Source organism: Entelurus aequoreus, linkage group LG16, assembly GCF_033978785.1.
Source record: "Entelurus aequoreus isolate RoL-2023_Sb linkage group LG16, RoL_Eaeq_v1.1, whole genome shotgun sequence".
Lineage (NCBI taxonomy): Eukaryota > Metazoa > Chordata > Actinopteri > Syngnathiformes > Syngnathidae > Entelurus > Entelurus aequoreus.
The window spans coordinates 24,556,126-24,579,632 of NC_084746.1; the positions used below are offsets into that span (position 1 = coordinate 24,556,126).

The 23,507-nt window shown below is 39.1% G+C and overlaps 1 protein-coding gene and 1 long non-coding RNA gene across 13 annotated transcripts in view; one reads left to right on the plus strand and one right to left on the minus strand.

Moving 5' to 3' along the window:
* The window catches only part of LOC133630739 (uncharacterized), a 123,511-nt gene that overhangs the window by 39,696 nt on the left and 60,308 nt on the right, over positions 1-23,507 (plus strand). The window lies entirely within an intron of this gene.
* Positions 1-23,507, minus strand: part of greb1l (GREB1 like retinoic acid receptor coactivator) — a 133,750-nt gene that overhangs the window by 39,527 nt on the left and 70,716 nt on the right. For 7 of the 8 annotated variants that reach the window (XM_062022449.1, XM_062022447.1, XM_062022443.1 and 4 more), the window contains exons 1-2: positions 10,813-10,997; positions 6,677-6,784 (exon numbers count right to left, since the gene is read on the minus strand). The gene's annotated coding sequence lies outside the window, so the exon portion shown is untranslated. Of the gene's footprint in view, positions 1-6,676; positions 6,785-10,812; positions 10,998-23,507 lie in introns of those variants that run through there. The other variant, XM_062022442.1, reaches the window with a different exon arrangement.

Here is a 23,507-nt window from a genome sequence, read left to right on the forward strand (position 1 = left end):
GTTATGGACAATCTGTGACGGGCACAAAAGTCCAATAACAAAACACCGCTCGGGTTCAGATCCGGGCAGCCATTCTTCCCAATCACGCCTCTCCAGGTATCACTGTCGCTGCCAACATGAGCGCTGAAGTCCCCCAGTAGAACGAGGGAATCACCCGGGGGAGCACTCTCAAGTACTCCCTCGAGTGATTTCAAAAAGGGTGGGTACTCTGAGCTGCGGTTTGGCGCGTAAGCGCAAACCACAGTCAGGACCCGTTCCCCCAACCGAAGGCGGAGGGAAGCTACCCTCTCGTCCACCTGGTTGAACTCCAACATGCAGGCTCTTAGCCGGGGGGAAACAAGAATTGCCACCCCAGCCCGTCGCCTCTCAGTGCCGGCAACGCCAGAGTAGAAGAGAGTCCATCCCCTCTCAAGAGAACTGGTTCCAGAGCCCTTGCTGTGCGTCGAAGTGAGTCCGACTATGTCTAGTCGGAACTTCTCCACCTCGCGCACTAGCTCAGGCTCCTTCCCCCCCAGCGAGGTGACGTTCCACGTCCCAAGAGCTAGCTTCTGTAGCCGAGGATCGGACCACCAAGTGCCCTGCCTTCGGCTGCCGCCCAGCTCACATCGCACCCGACCTCTATGACCCCTGCTATGGGTGGTGAGCCCATTGGAGGGGGAACCCACGTTGCCTCTTCGGGCTGTGCCCGGCCGGGCCCCATGGGGACCCACCAGGCGCTCGCCATCGTGCCCCACCTCCGGGCCTGGCTCCAGAGGGGGGCCCCGGTGACCCGCGTCCGGGCAAGGGCAATCTGGGTCCATAGGTTTTATTTTTCATTGAGGTGTTCGAGCTGCTCTTTGTCTGATCCCTCACCTAGGACCAGTTTGTCTTGGGAGACCCTACCAGGGGGCATAAAGCCCCCGGACAACATAGCTCCTAGGATCATTGCGACACGCAAACTCCTTTACCACGGTAAGGTGGCAGCTCAGAGAGGAGCAAAGTTAGCACATTAATTTAAAAAGTTAAAGTACCCATGATTGTCACACACACACTAAGTGAAATTATTTACTGCATTTGACCATCACCCTTGATCACCCCCTGGGAGGTGAGGGGAGCAGTGAGCAGCAGCGGTGACTGCACCTGGGAATCATTTTTGGTGATTTAACCCCCAATTCCAACCCTTGATGCTGAGTGTCAAGCAGGGAGGTAATGGGTCCCATTTTTATAGTCTTTGGTATGACTCGGCCGGGGATTGAACTCACAAGCTACCGATCACATCTACATCCGTGATTCTCAAACTGTGGTATGCGGGCTCCATCCAGTTGTACGCCAAATAATCAAATAAAGTACAGTTTTTTTTATTTCGCTTATATTCGAACATTGTGTTACTGTTCAAACTTTGTGTAATGTTACAGTGGCCACAAATATTAAATATGCTTGTTAAATAAAACCTCTGCCTTGTTTTTTAATGAATACTTAGGCCCACTATGCTACTGTATTTTAACGGTGGTATCTGCAGAGCAAAGTTTTTTCGAAAGTGGTATTTGGTGACGAAATGTTTGAGAACCACTGCCCGACATCATTCATTGTAAAGTTAAAAGTTAAAGTACCAATGATTGTCACGCACACACTAGGTGTGGTGAAATGATCATCTGCATTTGACACAAAACCTTGATCGCCCCCTGGGAGGTGAGGGGAGCAGTGAGCAGCAGCGGCGGCCGCGCCCGGGAATCATTTTGGTGGTTTAACCCCCAATTCCAACCCTTGATGCTGAGTGCCAAATAGGGAGGTAATGGGTCCCATTTTTTTATAGTCTTTGGTATGACTCGGCCAGGGTTTGAACTCACGACCTACGGATCTCAGGGCGGACACTCTAACCACAAGGCCACTGAGCAGACATTACAATATACATACAATTAGTGATTAATCAAACGATACAGAAGCATTGATGCCCCATGAAACACAAGGATTGATGCTGTGTCACTCGAAGGCTCGATGTTGGTGTCACTTTAAGAAAGACAAAACACATGACTGATACAACTGCTGTGTCATTTCAATGTGAAGCGCCAAACTGTGTTTATCGGGAAGCGCTTCTTTCAGCTCGCAAGTGACTCCTTGTACTAAAAGAAGTTGAAGGACTCTGTTTTCGTCAGCAACATCGATCTAAATCAGGGGTTCCCAAACTTTTTGACTCGGGGCCCCATTGAGTTAAAACAATTTATGTATATATATATATATATATATATATATATATATATATATATATATATATATATATATATATATATATATATATATATATATATATATATATATATATATATATATACGTATATACATATGTATATATATACGTATATACATATGTATATATATATATACGTATATGTATATATATGTATATATATGTATATATATATATGTATATATATATATATATATATATATATATATATATATATATATATATATATATATATATATATATATATATATATATATATATATATGTGTGTATAAATTCCTCGCGCACTAATTGACTGCAAGAGTGCGCACTTAAAGGCCTACTGAAATGAAATTTTCACATTTCAACGGGGATAGCAGATCCATTCTATGTGTCACACTTGATCATTTCGCGATATTGCCATATTTTTGTTGAAAGGATTTAGTAGAGAACATCGATGATAAAGTTCGCAACTTTTGGTCGCTGATAAAAAAAGCCTTGCCTGTACCGGAAGTAGCGTGACGTCACAGGTTGAAGGGCTCCCCACATTTCCCCATTGTTTACACCAGCAGCGAGAGCGATTCGGACCGAGAAAGCGACGATTACCCCATTAATTTAAGCGAGGATGAAAGATTCGTGAGAGTGAAGGACTAGAGTGCAGTGCAGGACGTATCTTTTTTCACTCTGACCGTAATTTAGGTACAAGGGCTCATTGGAATCCACACTTTCTCCTTTTTCTATTGTGGATCACGGATTTGTATTTTAAACCACCTCGGATACTATATCCTCTTGAAAATGAGAGTCGAGAACGCGAAATGGATATTCACATTGACTTTTATCTCCACGACAATACATCAGCAAAGCACTTTAGCTACGGAGCTAACGTGATAGTATTGTGCTTAAATGTAGATAGAAACAAAAGAAATAAGCCCCTGACTGGAAGGATAGAAAGAAGATCAACAATACTACCAAACTCTGGACCTGTAACCACACGGTTAATGCTGTACCGCCTGGCGAAGCCTAGCAATGCTGTTGCTAACGACGCCATTGAAGCTAACTTAGCAACGGGACCTCGACAGAGCTATGCTAAAAACATTAGCGCTCCACCTACGCCAGCCAGCCCTCATCTGCTCATCAACAACCGTGCTCACCTGCGTTCCAGCGATCGACGGCGCGACGAAAGACTTCACCCGATCATCGGTGCGGTCAGCGGCTAGCGTCGGATAGCGCGTCTGCTATCCAACTCAAAGTCCTCTTGGTTGTGTTGCTGCAGCCAGCCGCTAATACACCGATCCCACCTACAGCTTTCTTCTTTGCAGTCTCCATTGTTCATTGAACAAATTGCAAAAGATTCACCAACACAGATGTCCAGAATACTGTGGAATTTTGCGATGAAAACAGAGCTGTTTGTATTGGGATACAACGTGTCCCAATACTTCCGCTTCAACCATTGACGTCACGCGCAAACATCATCATACATAGACGTTTTCAACCGGAAGTTTCCCGGGAAATTTAAAATTGCACTTTATAAGTTAACCCGGCCGTATTAGCATGTGTTGCAATGTTAAGATTTCATCATTGATATATAAACTATCAGACTGCGTGGTCGGTAGTAGTGGGTTTCAGTAGGCCTTTAATGTCACGTTATAAAAGGAAAAATGCACTTTTAGACAATGTGATTTGCCTGAGCGGCTAGGAGACACCAAGAGTAACAAGCGGTAGAAAATGGATTAGGAAGGACAGATTAATTGGCTCACTTGCACTGGCTTCCTGTGCACTTAAGATGCGACTTTAAGGTTTTACTACTTACGTATAAAATATTACACGGTTTAGCTCCAGCCTATCTCGCCGATTGTATTGTACCATATGTCCCGACAAGAAATCTGCGTTCAAAGAACTCCGGCTTATTAGTGATTCCCAGAGCCAAAAAAAAGTCTGCGGGCTATAGAGCGTTTTCTATTCGGGCTCCAGTACTCTGGAATGCCCTCCCGGTAACAGTTAGAGATGCTACCTCAGTAGAAGCATTTAAGTCCCATCTTAAAACTCATTTGTATAATCTAGCCTTTAAATAGACCCCCCCTTTTTAGACCAGTTGATCTGCCGTTTCTTTTCTTCTCTCCTCTTCTCCCCTGTCCCTTGCGAGGGGGAGTTGCATAGGTCCGGTGGCCATGGATGAAGTGCTGGCTGTCCAGAGCCGGGACCCCGGGTGGACCACTAGCCTGTGCATCGGTTGGGGACATCTCTGCGCTGCTGACCCGTCTCCGCTCGGGATGGTTTCCTGTTGGCCCCGCTGTGGACTGGACTCCCGCTGATGTGTTGGATCCACTGTGGACTGGACTTTCACAATGTTATGTCAGACCCACTCGACATCCGTTGCTTTCGGTCTCCCCTAGAGGGGGGGGGTTACCCACATATGCGGTCCTCTCCAAGGTTTCTCATAGTCATTCACCGACGTCCCACTGGGGTGAGTTTTTCCTTGCCCGTATGTGGGCTCTGTACCGAGGATGTCGTTGTGGCTTGTACAGCCCTTTGAGACACTTGTGATTTAGGGCTATATAAATAAACATTGATTGATTGATTGATTGATTAAAAAAAAAAAAAAATTTAAAAAAATAATTAAAATATCACTTCTTTTTTTAAAACTTGGGACTTCCCGCGGGCCGTAGTTTGGGAACGCCTGATCTAAATGTAACTAAGAAAACAACAATTATGAAGTCGGGGATCGTTTTGATCTTATAGCTTCAAAAAAGGTGTATGTTATTTTTCCTGTTTACTATTTGGCTTATTGACCAGAGTTGTACTCTTCATATTTCTTTTCGGGAGCTATTCGTTTAGTGAGTTTTTTAATCAAGCAGATGACGGATGACCATTATGAAACAGTAACTGAGTATTAGTGCAGTGTCAATACAGCTAGTGGGTGTGCAATACACTCACTGGGGCATCATCTACCAAATCGCTACATACAATGCAGAGTGGTGGAAAGTGAATGGAGTGAGATTCCCCGATTCAGTGAAATTACCCTATCATTATGTTTGCATCGTTCATTGAAAATACATATAATACTGTCAGTGTTCAGTGTTTCCCATAAACTGCCATGATACCTGTGGCGGTGGGGGCGTGGCTATGGGCGTGGTCACCATGACATCATCGAGTAATTTGCATAATTTACTACAATGATATGATTTTCTCTAAAAAGGCTCAAAAAATGTATACTTACTAATTAATAATAACAGTTTTGTTTTAAACGTCCTTCCATCCATCCATCCATCCATCCATCCATTTCACAATATAATTACAACACTTTATGTACATATTTATATACAGATTTGAACAATAAGTTATTCACTGAAATATATTTATTAATTGTAGTTCTTACAAAAAATATATTTTATAAAATATAAAAGCTAAAATGTCTCTTAAAGCCCTGCCCCTTTATTAGTGCATACTAAATCATTTAACTTTAGCCTACTACTACAACCATATTATTTACCAGCAACATAAAGTGAAACAGAGGCATAGGTGTCCTGCCACAGTCAGTAACAAATAAACAGAAAACAGTAGTGGTCTAATACAAATAAGGCAACAAGAGAAGTATCCTACACTTCTCTTTTGTAAAGTAAATCTGAACAGCCTTTATGGGCATCTACATCAACTATATGATTTGCCTGAGAACCTGGACAGGACAAAAAATAAAAATAAAAATTTAAAATGTTTTATTTTATTTGTGGCAGACGTAATTCTTTCGTGGCGGGCCGCCACAAATAAATGAATGTGTGGGAAACAGTGGTGTTTTTTAGTTACTTTTAATATGTAAGTAGTTATAGTTACTTTCCCCCAAACATAGTTGAATTAGTAATGGAATTAACTCAACTGTAATGTAAAGTAATTAGTTAACTGGGAAAGTATTACTTTTGTGAAAAACATGTAAAGGATTGCCGATGTGAAGTGACACGTGACATTGAAATGTTTCATGCGATTACGGGCTGACAGTTTGCAGTCCTTCACCAACATGCAAGGGGGCAGTGTTTTCTTGAGCATGGGACACCACAAATCTGGTGGACTAGCGATTTAACTTCCTGTGCAGTAGTAGAGTAGTGAACAATGGTGACCAGTGCATAATAACATGTCTTGTGATGTTGGAAAGTCAATGCGTGTGGTTACTCAGGCTGGAAAAGTTAGCGTGTGAATATGCATGCATCTGCTCATTTTCTGTAAGTCCAGGGCGTGTTTTCGCTCGCTGGACCGACCAAACATATTGACACGCTCATATAACAAGAATCAGTCGGTTGGACTTTTATTTTCTTTAAAGTCGGTTTAGCTCGGCGCCTCAGGCTTTGTTGCTTTTGTTTGAACAAGGCGTTGAGGGTTTCCCAAGACAAGTTGTTGTCATATAAAGTCTTGTTGCCTTTAAAACAAATGTGTTCATATGGCCGGTCATCCTTCAAATCCATCTGTAGGAACAAGGCGACTCACCTGGTCAGATTCTTGGCAGGCGTGAATGGACTTTTTTCTCCTGCGCTACATGCTGAGTCGCCGCCGCTCAGCTCTTCAGTGAAGACATCTCGCTCTGAGCGCCGACACCTGGGGGGGAGAGACACACACAATAAATACACTAAAACAGTGCTTATCAAACTTTTTTCACCAAGTACCACCTCAGAAAAAACGTTGTTCTCCAAGTACCAGCACAATGACCAACATTAAATACTCTAGTGTAGTAGGCCTTTATTTAATAGGTATATTTAATATTTTTGGCCACTGTAACATTACACACAGTTTGAAGAGAATATAGGAAAATAAAACACTGCTTTAATCAAGTGAATTTTTGGATGGAGCCATTTTGATAATTTCTGCTCTAAAACAAGGGAGGGACAACATTTTACAATGCCAACTACTGCATAGTTAAACCACTGCACTTAACATATTGTTAGTGTCATTATTGTATTTGTAAAACTGATTGTGCGCCTCATTCAAGATGATTTGCCGGCATTTTGGTTTTTCAAAAAACATTGGGCCCCATTCAGCAATAAGTTCCTAACTTTTCTTCTTATCTTTCTTCCTAAGTGATTTCCTAAGAGGAGTCCATTCAAATTCATGACGTGTTCTTAAACGCCCAAATTGTTCCCACCTGCTGTTCTTAAGTTGCTGAATGCCAAATGGTTAGCGCGTGTGTGTCTATCATAATTTGCATATAAACATGCCCTTATTTCCCCAATATACATATGTGAACACCCTTAATTCCGTAATTTGCATAGGTAAACGCCCTTAATTCCCCATATAAGGGCACAATTCGGGCGCAAAAGCCAAACTTCAGACACACGGTAAAAACACAAACAAAATAGGAAGATAAATTCCTATTATCCCGCGGGGAAAATACATAATGTAAAAATGTAAGTTTAAGAAAGGGGGGACTGCTGAGGTAGCCCCGAAGCGGTCAAATAAATATTCGTCACTTTGGGCAAAACATGGTCGTGAAATATGCGCTCCCTCCCCAGGGCACGATCTGCAGCATCTTGCAATAGCAGCAATAGTGTGTGTGTGTGTGTGTGTGTGTGTGTGTGTGTGTGTGTGTGTGTGTGTGTGTGTGTATTTTGAAACGTCTATATGTTGCTCATTTTGCTATATTTCTATCTATCTATCTAAACGTCTATATGTTGCTCATTTTGCTATATTTCTATCTATCTATCTACACTACCGTTCAAAAGTTTGGGGTCACATTGAAATGTCCTTATTTTTGAAGGAAAAGCACTGTACTTTTCAATGAAGATAACTTTAAACTATTCTTAACTTTAAAGAAATACACTCTATACATTGCTAATGTGGTAAATGACTATTCTAGCTGCAAATGTCTGGTTTTTGGTGCAATATCTACATAGGTGTATAGAGGCCCATTTCCAGCAACTATCACGCCAGTGTTCTAATGGTACAATGTGTTTGCTCATTGGCTCAGAAGGCTAATTGATGATTAGAAAACCCTTGTGCAATCATGTTCACACATCTGAAAACAGTTTAGCTCGTTACAGAAGCTACAAAACTGACCTTCCTTTGAGCAGATTGAGTTTCTGGAGCATCACATATGTGGGGTCAATTAAACGCTCAAAATGGCCAGAAAAAGAGAACTTTCATATGAAACTCGACAGTCTATTCTTGTTCTTCGAAATGAAGGCTATTCCACAAAATTGTTTGGGTGACCCCAAACTTTTGAACGGTAGTGTATCTATCTATCTATCTATCTATCTATCTATCTATCTATCTATCTATCTATCTATCTATCTATCTATCTATCTATCTATCTATCTATCTATCTATCTATGATATTAATTTAACATTAAATAATAGAAGTAAGGGGACTTGTCACACTTAAGAACAAAAAAGCCACCCTAACAGTGCTTTGGAGCACTCGTAGATTTTGTTCTTACTTACGAACAAATCCCAGCAAAGAAAACATTAGTGAATACAAAAATTTCCTTAAAAACTTCGTAAGTGGGCCTAAGAACAAAATGTGTTCTTAAGAATGGTTGCTGAATGGGGCCCAATGAGTGTGTGCACTTGCGAACACCTCAGCCATGACTTTTGTACTCGAGAAGTTAAAGAGATGCTATGTGATACACCAGCCCCCCCACCCGGCCCTCAGGGCTAAACACTATAGGATGTTTTAGTTTGTGTGGCTACACACAATCACCTTATTGCGCTACTTTGACCCCTTGACTGAGTATTGTTTAACCACTCAGACGCTGATATAACACAAAGCAAAGTTCCCCACTCGCCGACTGTCACAATCGACCCTGTCATCATTGGTGAATGTGCACTCCAAGCGGGGGTCCAAGTCCTGCAAACAGCCAGTGTACATAAGCCACTTTCGCATGTTCGCCCAGCACACTGGAGCTGGCGTTGTGAATGATTAGCCTGCTTGATACAGCCAATCAAAGGCGGGGAGTTAAAAACAAGTCCACGTGTCAGCCAGGAAGCTCTTCAGAGGCAGTCGATTGCTGACAAAAGACGAAAGGACCCGGATTTTTGTCCTCGCTCGATCCCGCGGCCAATAAATGCAAGTTCAAGCTAGGACAGAACGTCACGGCCCTTAGAGGGCAGAGCCTGGAAGCATTCTGGAAATTGGCCAGGAGATGTCTCAGAAAGATGAGCAAGCCATACAATCTAAAGCGCCAATACCAGCTGTGCCCTAAGGTGCTTCAAGTTGTCCAGTTTTTCCAGTAATGACATTATGATGAACCACAACAGCATTGCTGAAACAACTGACCCACTAACAGCCTGTGTATATAATAGTCTCCATTTCAGGTCACTTTGTATCTCTATAGTGCCAGCTTCCTGTTTACAGTTGATTTTGAGTTTGATTTTCATTCATACAAAGTGTTTTTTCCCCTTTTTGTCTTTATACTTTTAATTACATGCAGGCAATAACACACTATTTTCCTTTAAGCTCAATGTAAGCCTGATTTTATATTTAATTGTTGTAGTTCTTCAGAAATGTAGGTGTTTTATATTTAAAAACACAAGGACAGGATAGAAAAAACAACTAATTAATGAGTTTTTCCAAAACCTTGTTTGCATACAGTTGTTTAAGCCATCGAGTATGAGTAATTACCATCTATTGAATCATAATATTAATAATAGTAATAATAATAATAATAGTAGTGATAATAATAATAATAGAAATAATATTGTATTGAAAACATTTATTTGTGATAATCCTAGCATTGAATGAAAACAAACACATTATATGATTAATAACAAAATAAAAAAACCTAATATAATTGATACAAAAAGAAAAAACTACATTAATATATTACATTAAAACATGTAATTGTGATAAACCTGGCACTGAAATACTGAAACAAAAACAAATAGTAAATAAATAATGAAATAATGAAAATAATATAAATTAATGACAAAGAACATTTGCATGAAAATAATACATTAAAATATGTATTAGTGATAAGCCTGGCATTGAAATATTGAAAATAAAAAAATATTATTAATTTTAAAATTGTAATATAGTAAATTTAAATAAAACACGCTGGTCAGTTTGCTCATTTTAACTGGGTTTTGTTTCTCATTTCAAAAATCTAAAAGTCTGATCCAAAATCTGTAATGCTGAATCAAGCTAAATAAAAAGAACAGAAGGAAGAGCTAATAAGTGAATCAAAGAACTATCATTCTTTTCCTTACTTGTCCTTTTTTGTTTCTCCCTTGTAATTACATTAGAGAAGAGGCAGAGAGGCTAAATTCAATTCATTTGCAGCCTGGCTAAGCATTCAAACTAGCACCTCCTTTACTTATTTTCCAGAAATATAAGATAGAAATATTTTTGAACAGGTATGTCAGGTGGCTTTTGCTGCAGTTCAACTTGCATTTATATTAAATAAAAAAAGAGATAAGCATCAGGAGTGCTTCTCAGCTCATTGTTATGTGAAATGCAGGAAAGAGCGGCTCTTAACATCCGAAAAGACGGGAGACAAAAAGGGGGTTGGGAGGTATGCAAAAACCAGGACAAACATCTCTCCACATTCTGTAAATGAGGTGCTAAAAGCCTCTCTCATTAACGCTGCAGCAAGTTAATACTAATGCCACATGAAACACTGCTTCTTCTCTACCTTCCATGACTTCCTCCAACTTCTTCAAAATCCCCAAATGAGGTAAATCCCAAAGTGTCCTCAAAGGTTAGTCCATGTTAGGGAGTAAAATCCTTGGTATAGCTGCATGCAGCATGTGTTGCTGCGGCTGTGTGTCCACTCACCTCAGTCATCTCTCTCTCTCACACACACACACACAGCCACTAACGTACACACACACACACACACGCAGTCACAGTCAGGCAGGCTGGCAATGGGAATCATCCGATAGCCTCCTCCTCTTCCTCTCTCACTCTCTCTCTTTTGCTTGCATGCAAACAAACACATGGACCCTCCCCCGTCCCTCTATCTCCCACCCTCAATGCCCTCCTCTGTCCTGTGCCATTTGCCAAGGAAGAGGAGGAGGAGAATCCACCGGGGTCTCATTCATCTCGGCCTGATGACCCCCTGTGGTGACAGATGCTACGCGGAGGGAGGGCAGCACGGATAGAGATATAAGGAGGAGAAAGAATAGAGGCCCCCGTCATGGCGGCGGTCTGCCACGCGTGACCCCCTGCACGTCGTGACATCCAGCGTGGGCGACTGTGGCTTTTTAAATTTTCTCCTCAAGACATGGAGGGGAGGGGGTTGACTTTGAATCGATTAAACCTCCCTTCTTTTATTGGGGTGCAAGGGGCAATTGAGTGGCATGAGAATCCAACAGCAGCTGGAATGTCAGGTCAGATGCAGCATATTGTCATCGTGGCCTTGCCCGGGATTGACCCTTAAATTGGGGGGTGGAGGGCTTTTTACTCCTGCTATAAATACCATGCAGGGACTCATCTGGCCAAAATAAATAAACGGGAGGGGGGGGGGGAGCGCATGCAGCAACAGGCAGCAGTGGCTTTAGGGAAATTGACATGATGTTGCAGGGATTTACAGGAAATAGTCCACACTCCACACTAGGGTTGCCCCGATACTGATATTTTGGTACCAGTACCAAAATGTATTTCCATACTTTGCAATTGTTTTTAAAATAAAAGGGACTACAAAAATGTTATTATTTATTATTATTATAGCTTCATTCACTAACGGTGTTACAAAAAAGATCAATTAGAATAATACATAATGTTGGATATAGAGAACATACAAACCCTTTGTTTATTAAATCACAAATATTGAAACTCAACGATTTGGTGCATTTGCAGACAGCTAAAATAATGTAGAAAGCAAACTATAACCTGCTACCCAAGAATGTACAACAATTATTCTCAACAAAAGAGGAGAAATATAACCTTAGAGGAAAATGTAATTTAAAACATTTGTATGCTCGTACAACACTTAAAACCTTTAGTATATCAGTATGTGGAATTAAATTATGGAATGGATTAAGCAAATAAATCCAACAAAGCACCAATATGATTCAGTTTAAGAGACTGTTCAAACTACAAGCGTTCACAAAGTACACAGAACAATAATTATGATGAACATCTTGAACCCTTTTTTTCTCCCTTTTTTTATTGAGACAAAGGTTATTTATGTATTTAATATTTGTATGCTTACGATGGTATATTATTTATTTATTATTTATTGTTCACTGTTCTGTTACAGAGAACAAGGAAATTGGTTAAAATTGCTGTGGTATGAAAAGGGGTAGGATTAAATACGCTCTGCTTCTTCCTATTCCTTTTCGGACGGGCTGTAATGAAACAACTGGAATTGTGTGATGCAGTACAGTGTATTGTATGCATGTTCGAAATAAACTGGAACTGAACTGAACTGAATTATTAGCTGTATTTTAAGAGAAAATCTTAAAATACATTAAACATACGTGACATTATATAAGATAGTGAACATACTAGACAACTTATCTTTTAGTAGTAAGTAAGCAAAGAAAGGCTCCTAATTTGGCTGCTGACATATTGTGTAATTTCCCATTGTATTATTTTGTCAAAACTATGAAGGACAAGCAGTATAAAATGGATTATCAATCTACTTGTTCATTTACTGTTAATATGCACTTTCTATTTTAACATGTTCTATCTACATTTATGTTAAAATGTAATAAGCACGTATTTTTCCGTTGTTTGCATGCTTTACGCAAGTTTTGGGTGTGTACTACAAATTTTGGTATCGATTCAATACCAAGTAGTTACAGGGTCATACATTGGTCAAACTTAAAGTTATTTTGTGTCCAGGGACGTATTTCCTGGGTTTTATAAACAATAAAACACACAAAAGATTTTGTGATAATAAAAAATCTCGATGTAGTCCTAGTAGTATCAACTATACACGGCTCTTGTTCTTGGTATCGTTGCAGTCGATGTCTGTGTAGATCCACCCATGGCATTTGTTTACATTCAGGAGAGCTAGCTTGCTGTTAGCGGTTAGCTATTGTATCCTCCTAGCTAGCTAGCCATGTTTTTTTTTTTACTTTTGTTTATTGGATTTTGACATATACAGTCCAGAAATACAATTAAAAACATGTAACCCACAAAATTATATAAATTAAAATTAAAAAACAATTAAAATTTACATGAAGCCACTGACAACTGCACTGCTGAATGTCTCCTAAAAAGGCTCGTCAACTATCTACCTTTCAAGAACTTTTCAACCAGGGTTCAATTTTAAATCTGTCGCTTTTACACATTTTAGGAAACCACTTTATACTTCCTGAAACTTCGCAGAACAACTGTTCAATGTCAGCCTAATTTTCTTTAATTTACGGAAATGGGACGGCGTGGCGAAGTAGGTAGAGTGGCTGTGCCAGCTACCGGAGTGTTGCTGGTTACTGGGGTTCAATTCCCACCTTCTACCTTCCTAGTCACGTCCGTTGTGTCCTTGGGCAAGACACTTCACCCTTTGCCTCTGATGGCTGCTGGTTAGCGCCTTGCATGGCAGCTCCCGCCATCAGTGTGTGAATGTGTGTGTGAATGGGTAAATGTGGAAATACTGTCAAAGCGCTTTGAGTACCTTGAAGGTAGAAAAGCGCTATACAAGTATAACCCATTTATCATTTATTATTAAATAAAGAATACTTCTAACGATGGATGTCCGATAATATCGGACTGACGATATTATCGGCCGATAAATGCTTTAAAATGTAGTATCGGAAATTATTGGTATCGGTTTCAAAATTATCAGTATCGGTTTCATAAAATAAAATGTATGACTTTTTAAAACGCAGCTGTGTACACGGACATAGGGAGAAGTTCAGAGCGCCAATATACCTTAAAGGCACTTACTGCCTTTGCGTGCCGGCCCAGTCACATAATATCTACGGCTTTTCACATACACAAGTGAATGCAAGGCATACTGGGTCAACAGCCATACAAGTCACACTGAGGGTGACCGTATAAACAACTTTAACACTGTTACAAATATGCGCCACACTGTGAACCCACACCAAACAAGAATAACAAACACATTTCGGGAGAACATCCGCACCGTAACACAACATAAACACAACAGAACAAATACCCAGAACCCCTTGCAACACTAACTCTTCCAGGACGCTACAACATACACCCCCCGCTACCCCCTACCACCACCCCCCCCCCCACCTCAACCCCGCCCACCTCAACCTCCTCATGCTCTCTCAGGGAGAGCATGTCCCAAATTCCAAGCTGCTGTTTTGAGGCATGTTAAAAAAAATAATGCACTTTGTGACTTCAATAATAAATATGGCAGTGCCATGTTGGCATTTTTTTCCATAACTTGAGTTGATTTATTTTAGAAAACCTTGTTACATTGTTTAATGCATCCAGCGGGGCATCACAACAAAATTAGGCATAATAATGTGTTAATTCCACGACTGTATATATCGGTATCGGTTGATATCGGAATCGGTAATTAAGAGTTGGACAATATTGGGATATCGGCAAAAAAGCCATTATCGGACATCTCTACCTCTAATCCTGTGGGTGTAGCAAGGCACAATGAGCCTTCTAGCCAACAAAGTAGTAAATGCTACCAGGTTCTTTTTGGATTTGCTAAGAGAAGATGAGAAGAGGGGCTATCCCAAATAGTCCGCTGAGAGAATTCGGTTCGATCTTTTCGCCGATCACCAAAGACAAAGTATTGACAATTTCAGTCCAATAACTGCACAGCGATGGGCAAAGCCAAAACATATATATTGAGTTAGCTGGAGACTTATGACACTAATTACATAATACAGATATTCCGTCTTACATCTTACGTTGCTATAATAAGTACGATGTATTAGTTTGCATTGAATAAGGCTGTGTCTAGCACAAATAGAAGACTTATGAACTCTACTTAAAATATCTGTCCAGCTCTCTTTAGATAAGGTCACTCCTAAGTCACCCCTCCAAAGTGATGTAATTGAATTCGGAGATTCAGGGCGTAAATGGAAAATTTTATTGTAAATACACTACCGTTCAAAAGTTTGGGGTCACATTGAAATGTCCTTATTTTTGAAGAAAAAGCACTGTACTTTTCAATGAAGATAACTTTAAACTAGTCTTAACTTTAAAGAAATACACTCTATACATTGCTAATGTGGTAAATGACTATTCTAGCTGCAAATGTCTGGTTTTTGGTTAATATCTACATAGGTGTATAGAGGCCAATTTCCAGCAACTATCACTCCAGTGTTCTAATGGTACAATGTGTTTGCTCATTGGCTCAAAAGACTAATTGATGATTATAAAACCCTTGTGCAATCATGTTCACACATCTGAAAACAGCTTAGCTCGTTACAGAAGCTACAAAACTGACCTTCCTTTGAGCAGATTGAGTTTCTGGAGCATCACATTTGTGGGGTCAATTATACGCTCAAAATGGCCAGAAAAAGAGAACTTTCATCTGAAACTCGACAGTCCATTCTTGTTCTTAGAAATGAAGGCTATTCCACAAAATTGTTTGGGTGACCCCAAACTTTTGAACGGTAGTGTACGTGTAATTGATCCTTTTATAAGTCGGAAGTGGTGTCATAAAGGCATCTAAAACTGTGCCAGTCGGTAAGTTTGGAAACCTTGGAAAAGTATTACGAAGAAAACTGCGGATCTGTACATATCTAAAAAAGTGATGATTAGGGTGTAAAAATGTATCACGAAGTTGCTGGAAAGAGGCAAACATGTTGTCAATGTATACATCTTTAATGGTGTTTGATCCCCAGACTTTAAAAAGGCACAGAGAGGGAGGGAAAAATTGATTTTCAGTGATGTGTGCAAGACTGGAAATAGTCTGTAAGTCAAAATAGCGCTTAAAATGAACCCAAATTCTCAATGAGGTTTTTATGATTGGATTTTTAATAAAAGCAGAAGTAAAAGAGTGAATGGGAGAGTGAACTAGAGCCCTAAGAGATACTGGTTTAGTTGAGTTAGCCTTCATAACCAGCCATAGCGAAAGGGGATCAAATGCTTCATATTGCAGCCAAAATTTAAGAATTCTAATGTTGGTGGCCCAGGAGTAAAACCTAAAGTTTGGCAGTGCTAATCCTCCCAACGATTTGAACTCGCCATGTTTTAAAGCACCTCTTTCAGAGCGGCGCTTCAGTGTTTACATCTTCATCTTTATCGTTAGTTAAAATGCGTCCATTCACCCTCTTCTGTCTCCACACTGTGACTGCTCTAAGTACTCCAGGCGTGTGCTTTGCCTAACATGCGCCTCTGCACGTTTTTACCAGCAATGACACAGCGTGACGACGACGAGCCGTAATGTACATGTAAAATAAAAAGTACCAGTATTTTTCACAGGCAGTATGGTACTTTTTGAATTCATTAGTACCGCAGTACTTTATTATTACCAATATACCGTACAACCCTACTCCCCACTTACTATAATTTACTCTAAAAAAGGGGCTCTTTCTCTTCGCAGATTATACAATTCAGTGTGAAAAAACTAGAATTAGAGTCTAGACGTCATCCAAGTCCGGACCCTATTTCAGACCTTCACACACCAGATACACACCTCCTGCTTATATGACTAGATATTGTTATCAAGATCAATATGATCCATTCATGACTGACATATAAAGAAACATCTGGAACTAGAAAAACACTGCCTGTAATAAAATGCTGAATCCAAATGGTGATCCTGATCACCCCCAAAATGCATTTTCCTTGTCCCATTTCTGATATTTCCTAAAAAGTTTAATCAAAATCTGTCCATAAATGTTTAAAGTAATCTGTAGCGGAATGAAAGTAACGGACCGACGCCTCTTGCCAGTCATCCACATGTCTCTGTGGGTCGAGGCGTGTCCACTCGCGTACACAAACACAGAAATTGAAGCTTCTAACACAAATTTATGGTAACATAGTAGAATGATTTGGATTAGCCCCATTTCTGTCATATCCTGAAAGTTTAATGAAAATCTGCTGATACGTTTTTTTGTTATGTTGCTAACTTAAACATGCTGACGTTTACATAACCTCCTGACAGAGGTACCAATGCCCAAATTAATAATAGTAACAAAAGTAAAAATACATTCCAAAATCCTAAATAAAAATTTTGAGTTTTTTCTGAAACAGGCATACACATTTTTATGACAACTGCACTATGATAAATTCATACTGACTGGCGCCAGCTCGCTATCTTAAATGCTAACATGAAAACAAGAGACATTAACGTTTTTCCCCATTAAGAATCCACATACCCCAATCCAAACTTATATAAACACATTACAGTCTGATTAACTAACATAGTCAATTGTGCACATTGAACCCACAAACTGTGCAAACTGTGATCGTTCTCTACTCGGAGGAAAAGTGACCTAGGTGTTTTTACGGTGCAATCAAGAACCGTTGTACAGAGTAGGACGCCACAACACCCACCAGAAATGATAAATAATAATAACAGATTTGTTTTTGTTTTGTACTTTTCATTTAAATAAACCTTAAAGTGCTACAGTACAAATCAGTATTTAAAACACTAAATGCATAGCCATTTAAACAGATGAAAAAGTAAATCTAAAGCACTACAAGTGAAGCAAAAGAAACACAAAACAGAAAAAATAGTTGGTGTGTCTATTTTCTGTAGTTCCATCCATCAATTTACTACCGCTTGTCCCTTTTGGGGTCGTGGGGTGACTGGAGCATATCTTATTTAAAAAAATAATAACTTGGTTAAAAGATTTCAGTGTGTGTATATGAGTACTTTTTGAGCGCATTCAACAATACTGCAATAATAATGATAACTGATCATTTTGGTCACAGTAAATGCGATATGAAATTTTCATATCGTTACATACCTAGTACAGTTGTATATCGGTTTTCATTATTCCGTTCCAAAATGTTTGGTGAAGACCAAATTGTACGAAAACCAAAGCAATTTTACTCCAAAACAAATAATATAAATCCAATGAATTAAGTTCCAGACACCCAATCACAAAACATATTTTATAGAGAATGATTATAGTTTAACATGCCGAAAACAATATTAAACACATATGAATGATGGATGAATAAACATTTGACATCAATTTTTACCGTTATGAGACTCTAAGTATTGGATTATATCGGCGTGCATCCAAAATCTCAGATAAAATACTCCGACACAAACAGTCCTGTAGCGTGTTTACTTTTGCAAAGCTGGAGAGCCAGTTAACATGTCTTTCAATAATATTGCAGTCTTAAACACCACATTTGTCAATATAAACAAGTATCAAATAATAATAGTTGCATATCACTTACACATACAACCAGGCCCTAACCAATCTGGCGCCCTAGGCAAGATTTTAGGTGGCGCCCCCCCACATCGGCAGTGAAGTGTATATACTCACAAGAAACCGAATAGCTTTGTCTTTGACCTTTTTTTTTACTTAAAGAAAGCAAATTAACAATCAGAATAGTTAACAAGAATATGGATAAATAAATGAATACAAAAAATAAAAAATGAATATATGTAATACAATATTTTTTACATACATAAACACAAAATAAAACGTGTCAACAAGTTGCATTAAATAAATTAAAAATACAATATAAATAAGGCATTGCACAAAACAAGATATCAAACCAGTATGACTTTAACAACTATATTACAAAAAAAGGGGATCCTACAGAGTTCTCTATTTGTGCTTTTTAATATTGCATTAACTGGAATGACTTACAAATTACTGTACACCAGGGAGTACTGTAATTACCTAACGTTACATTATTATTTTCCATAACAATTTAGCCCCTCCACAATATTAACCCGACTTAAAACAGAACTAGCTATTTATTGATTAGCAATTGCCGAATTAACATTAGCTTAATGCTAAAAAGCCAGGTTACTATCACATTCTGTAACAGACAATTAATTTCATGTACGCTAACGTTACCTACCTGCTACCTCTGTCTTTTTCTCGTTTCTCCTCCTCTTCTTTTGTATTTTTTCTTCCCTGGGCACCTGACACTTTTGGCCGTTTTGACATCTTGTGTTGATTTTTTGATGTGGTGACGTCCAAAAAGAGTCATTATACGGGAAGGGAGGGGGCGCACCGTGCCGGGGGAGGGGGGCGTAATGTTGTAACAAATAATATTTCTATTAAATAGGCTTTACTTTGCATTTTAATTAACGTGGGATTATTTTATGTATATAGAAATAATAGTACCAACTTTTTTTTTCTTTTTTTTTTTTCTTCCAACATTTTTGGCACTGGCGTGGCGCCCCCTGATGGACGGCGCCCTTAGCATTTGCCTATACGGCCTATGCCACGGGCCGGCCCTGCATACAACGTTTCAAAGGCAGAAGCGTATTAGAAAGTATCCAGTAGCAATCTTCATGAGCGTAACTTAATGAATTATTGTGGCCACTAGGTGTCACCAACAACTATATGTCACTCCATTTCAACATAATTAAGGACAGCGTAAGTCCATTCGAGACGGTTAATAATGAATAGGTTAGTGATTGTCGTACTTATAATTGTTCTCTGTTTGACTAATTGCACTTTCCACCTGCAAAATAATACAAAAATGTATGATTTGTGCTGATATTGTATTCGATCAGCATACACATCGGCAAATATTCAATGCTACAATATCAATATCGTATTGGAAGTGAAAAAGTTGTACCGGGACACCCCTAACACAAACGCCACCTTCATACTTTTCACTGAGTCCTTCATTGTGTTCAATAGTGTTTCTCACCTTCTTTATCAAAGTGTTGGTGCCAGCAACTTTCTTTGGGCTCTTAATGGATTATTTTGCAGTGGTACTCAATTTAAAAAAAGCTCAGAGACAGAGTCACTAATGTTTGTTGGGGCACTCAATTTTGCGGAATAATACGCTGTAAACTGATTACCGGTAGTTTGTTTCATGCAATATTGTCCGTTTGATAAGTGGGCTCTTTGGTCATACTGAACCTGATGAAAAATGAAGCGTTCCAAAACCAAAGTATTTCTGTATAGGTAATGTCTTCAAATGTCTTTATTTTCTCTTTTCAAACAACTATGTGGCATTGTTGCAGATTCCAAAACCAGTGAGATTGGCCGAGACCAGTATTGACTATAACAGTTTCAATGAATTAATGGTGAGCGCTATTACATTTACACAAGTTCCTTATTTCATGTTATGACCTACAATTGTTTGAGCTAAAGAAAGTACTAGTACACAAACATAGTACACAATAACTAAACCAAACAAAAGCAAAAACTACTATTTACTACTTATTTAAATCATTTTATTTTTACCCTCAAAGTCCTCCTGTGTCTAGGGAATTATTCCGAGTTTGTAAACACTAACAAAAACAACAAAACATGATTTTGTGAAAATAAAAATATCAACCTAATCAGTCTAGTATTGATCATATATTGATACTACCCTTGGTATCGACACCACCAATTTATGGATCCATCCGATCTACAGTACAAGTCAAAGGTTTGGACCAGGCCTGGCCCTAACCAACCTGGCGCCCTAGGCAAGATTTTAGGTGGCGCCCCCCCACATCGGCAGTGAAGTGTATATACTCACAAGAAACCGAATAGCTTTGTCTTTGACCTTTTTTTTTACTTAAAGAAAGCAAATCAACATATTATATGAGAATGTTGTTATGATTATCTTTAACCGAATCACAGCAGTGCTCAAATTAAAAAACAGCATTCCCTCTCATGTGATATTGCTTAATTAACATTAATGATGTGCACTTTAACAACTACGCTTACAACTATACCTAATATATAAAGGGGTGGAAAAGTCACTATTACCTGCAGGGCAAACATTAGCTAACCAGAAGAAAATAACAATGTAAACAAAAAACACCTGCTTAAAAGATCTAATACAAATGTCCCTGAGGAATGTAAGGTGGGAGTACTGTAATTACATAACGTTACATTATTATTTTCCATAACAATTTAGCCCCCTCCACAATATTAACCCGACGTTAAAACAGAACTAGCTATTTATTGATTAGCAATTGCCGAATCAGGTAACATTAGCATAATGCTAAAAAAGCCAGGTTACTATCACATTCTGTAACAGACAAATAATTTAATGTAGGCTAACGTTACCTCCCTGCTACCTCTGTCTTTTTCTCGTTTCTCCTCCTCTTCTTTTCTCTTTTTTCTTCCCTGGGCACCTGACAGTTTTGGCCGTTTTGACATCTTGTGTTGAAGGGAGGGGGCGCACCGTGCGCGGGGGGGGGGGGGGGAGTAATGTTGTAACAAATAATATTTATATTAAATAGGCTTTACTTTGCATTTTAATTAACGTGGGATTATTTGTTGTATTTAGAAATAATAATACCAACTTTTATTTATTTATTTTTTTGTTCTCCAACATTTGTGGCACTGGCGTGGCGCCCCCTGATGGACGGCGCTCTTAGCATTTGCCTATACGGCCTATGCCACGGGCCGGCCCTGGTTTGGACACACCTTCTCATTCAATGCCTTTTCTTTATTTTCATGACTTTTTACATTGTAGATTGTCACTGAAGGCATCAAAACTATGAATGAACACATGTGGAGTTATGTACTTAACAAAAAATGGTGAACTAACTGAAAACATGTTTTGTATTCTAGTTTCTTCAAAATAGCCACCCCTCTGATTACTGCTTTGCACACTCTTGGCATTCTCTCGATGGGCTTCAAGAGGTAGTCACCTGAAATGGTTTTCACTTCACAGGTGTGCCTTATCAGGGTTGACTAGTGGGATTTCTTGCCTTATCAATGGGGTTGGGACCATCAGTTTTGTTGTGAATGAGAAGGTGTGTCCAAACTTTTGGCCTGTACTGTACCTCTTATATGTTGTGTACTAACTGTGACAATGCTGACACACCAACAGTTGTTATATTATCCTCTCTCGAGATTCTTATTCATCTTGTTAATTTTCATGTTAATATCTGCCTACTTTCTGCTGTGATGTGGTTATATCTACACCTCTTAAACTTTACTAATCACATATTTATTGGTGTTGTTTACGTCTAGAGAAGAAGTTAGCTTAGCTATGAGCATGCCTGCTCCTGGCTTGCCCTCATCGTGTAACATGTTTAACCTTGTCCTCCAGTGATAATACTTGAAACTGCAAGAAATGCAGTTCATTTGCCATAATGGATGTGATTATTATTAGCTCAACACTGTGGATGGAGACACATAATTACGGTAACTGCTAACTCGTCAGCTGGGAGACTAAAAATAAATATGTCAGCCAGAGAGGATTGATGTTTGTGATCGGCTTTGGAAGTCATGCATTAATTGGCAATGGCAAATTGGTGATCACATACTTTTTCAGGAAAATTGGCCAACACTGATCGGTGGCTGATTGATGGGCACATCACTAATCCTATCGCAATCCTGCACAAGTTTAGACGCATTAAAAATGCAATGAGTTGCCAAGTCAAACATCCATCCATCCATTTTCTACCGCTTGTCCCTTTCGGGAATACCGTACTATATAATTTTACCTGTGCTGAGTATGTTCGCGATTTATTCCTTAAGAGAGAGTTTTTTTTTTGCCTCTGTCGCCAGAATGCTTGCTGATCTCCCTCAAAAGTGCCTTCTGTTTAGGGCTGGGCTATATGGCCTTTTATTAATATCTCGATATTTTTAGGCCATGTCACGATACACGATATATATCTCGATATTTTGCCTTAGCCTTGAATTAACACTTGATGCATATAATCACAGCAGCATGATGATTCTATGTGTCTACATTAAAACATTCTTGTTCATACTGCATTAATATACACTACCGTTCAAAAGTTTGGGGTCACCCAAACAATTTTGTGGAATAGCCTTCATTTCTAAGAACAAGAATAGACTGTCGAGTTTCAGATGAAAGTTCTCTTTTTCTGGCCATTTTGAGGGTTTAATTGACCCCACAAATGTAATGCTCCAGAAACTCAATCTGCTCAAAGGAAGGTCAGTTTTGTAGCATCTGTAACGAGCTAAACTGTTTTCAGATGTGTGAACATGATTGCACAAGGGTTTTCAAATAATCAATTAGCCTTCTGAGCCAATGAGCAAACACATTGTACCATTAGAACACTGGAGTGATAGTTGCTGGAAATGGGCCTCTATACACCTATGTAGATATTGCACCAAAAAACAGAAATTTGCAGCTAGAATAGTCATTTACCACATTAGCAAAGTATAGAGTGTATTTCTTTAAAGTTAAGACTAGTTTAAAGTTATCTTCATTGAAAAGTACAGTGCTTTTCCTTCAAAAATAAGGACATTTCAATGTGACCCCAAACTTTTGAACGGTAGTGTATGCTCATTTTAAACGTTCATGCAGAGAGGGAAATCACAACTAAGTCAATTTACCAAAACTGTATTTATTAAACAGTTATTAAGC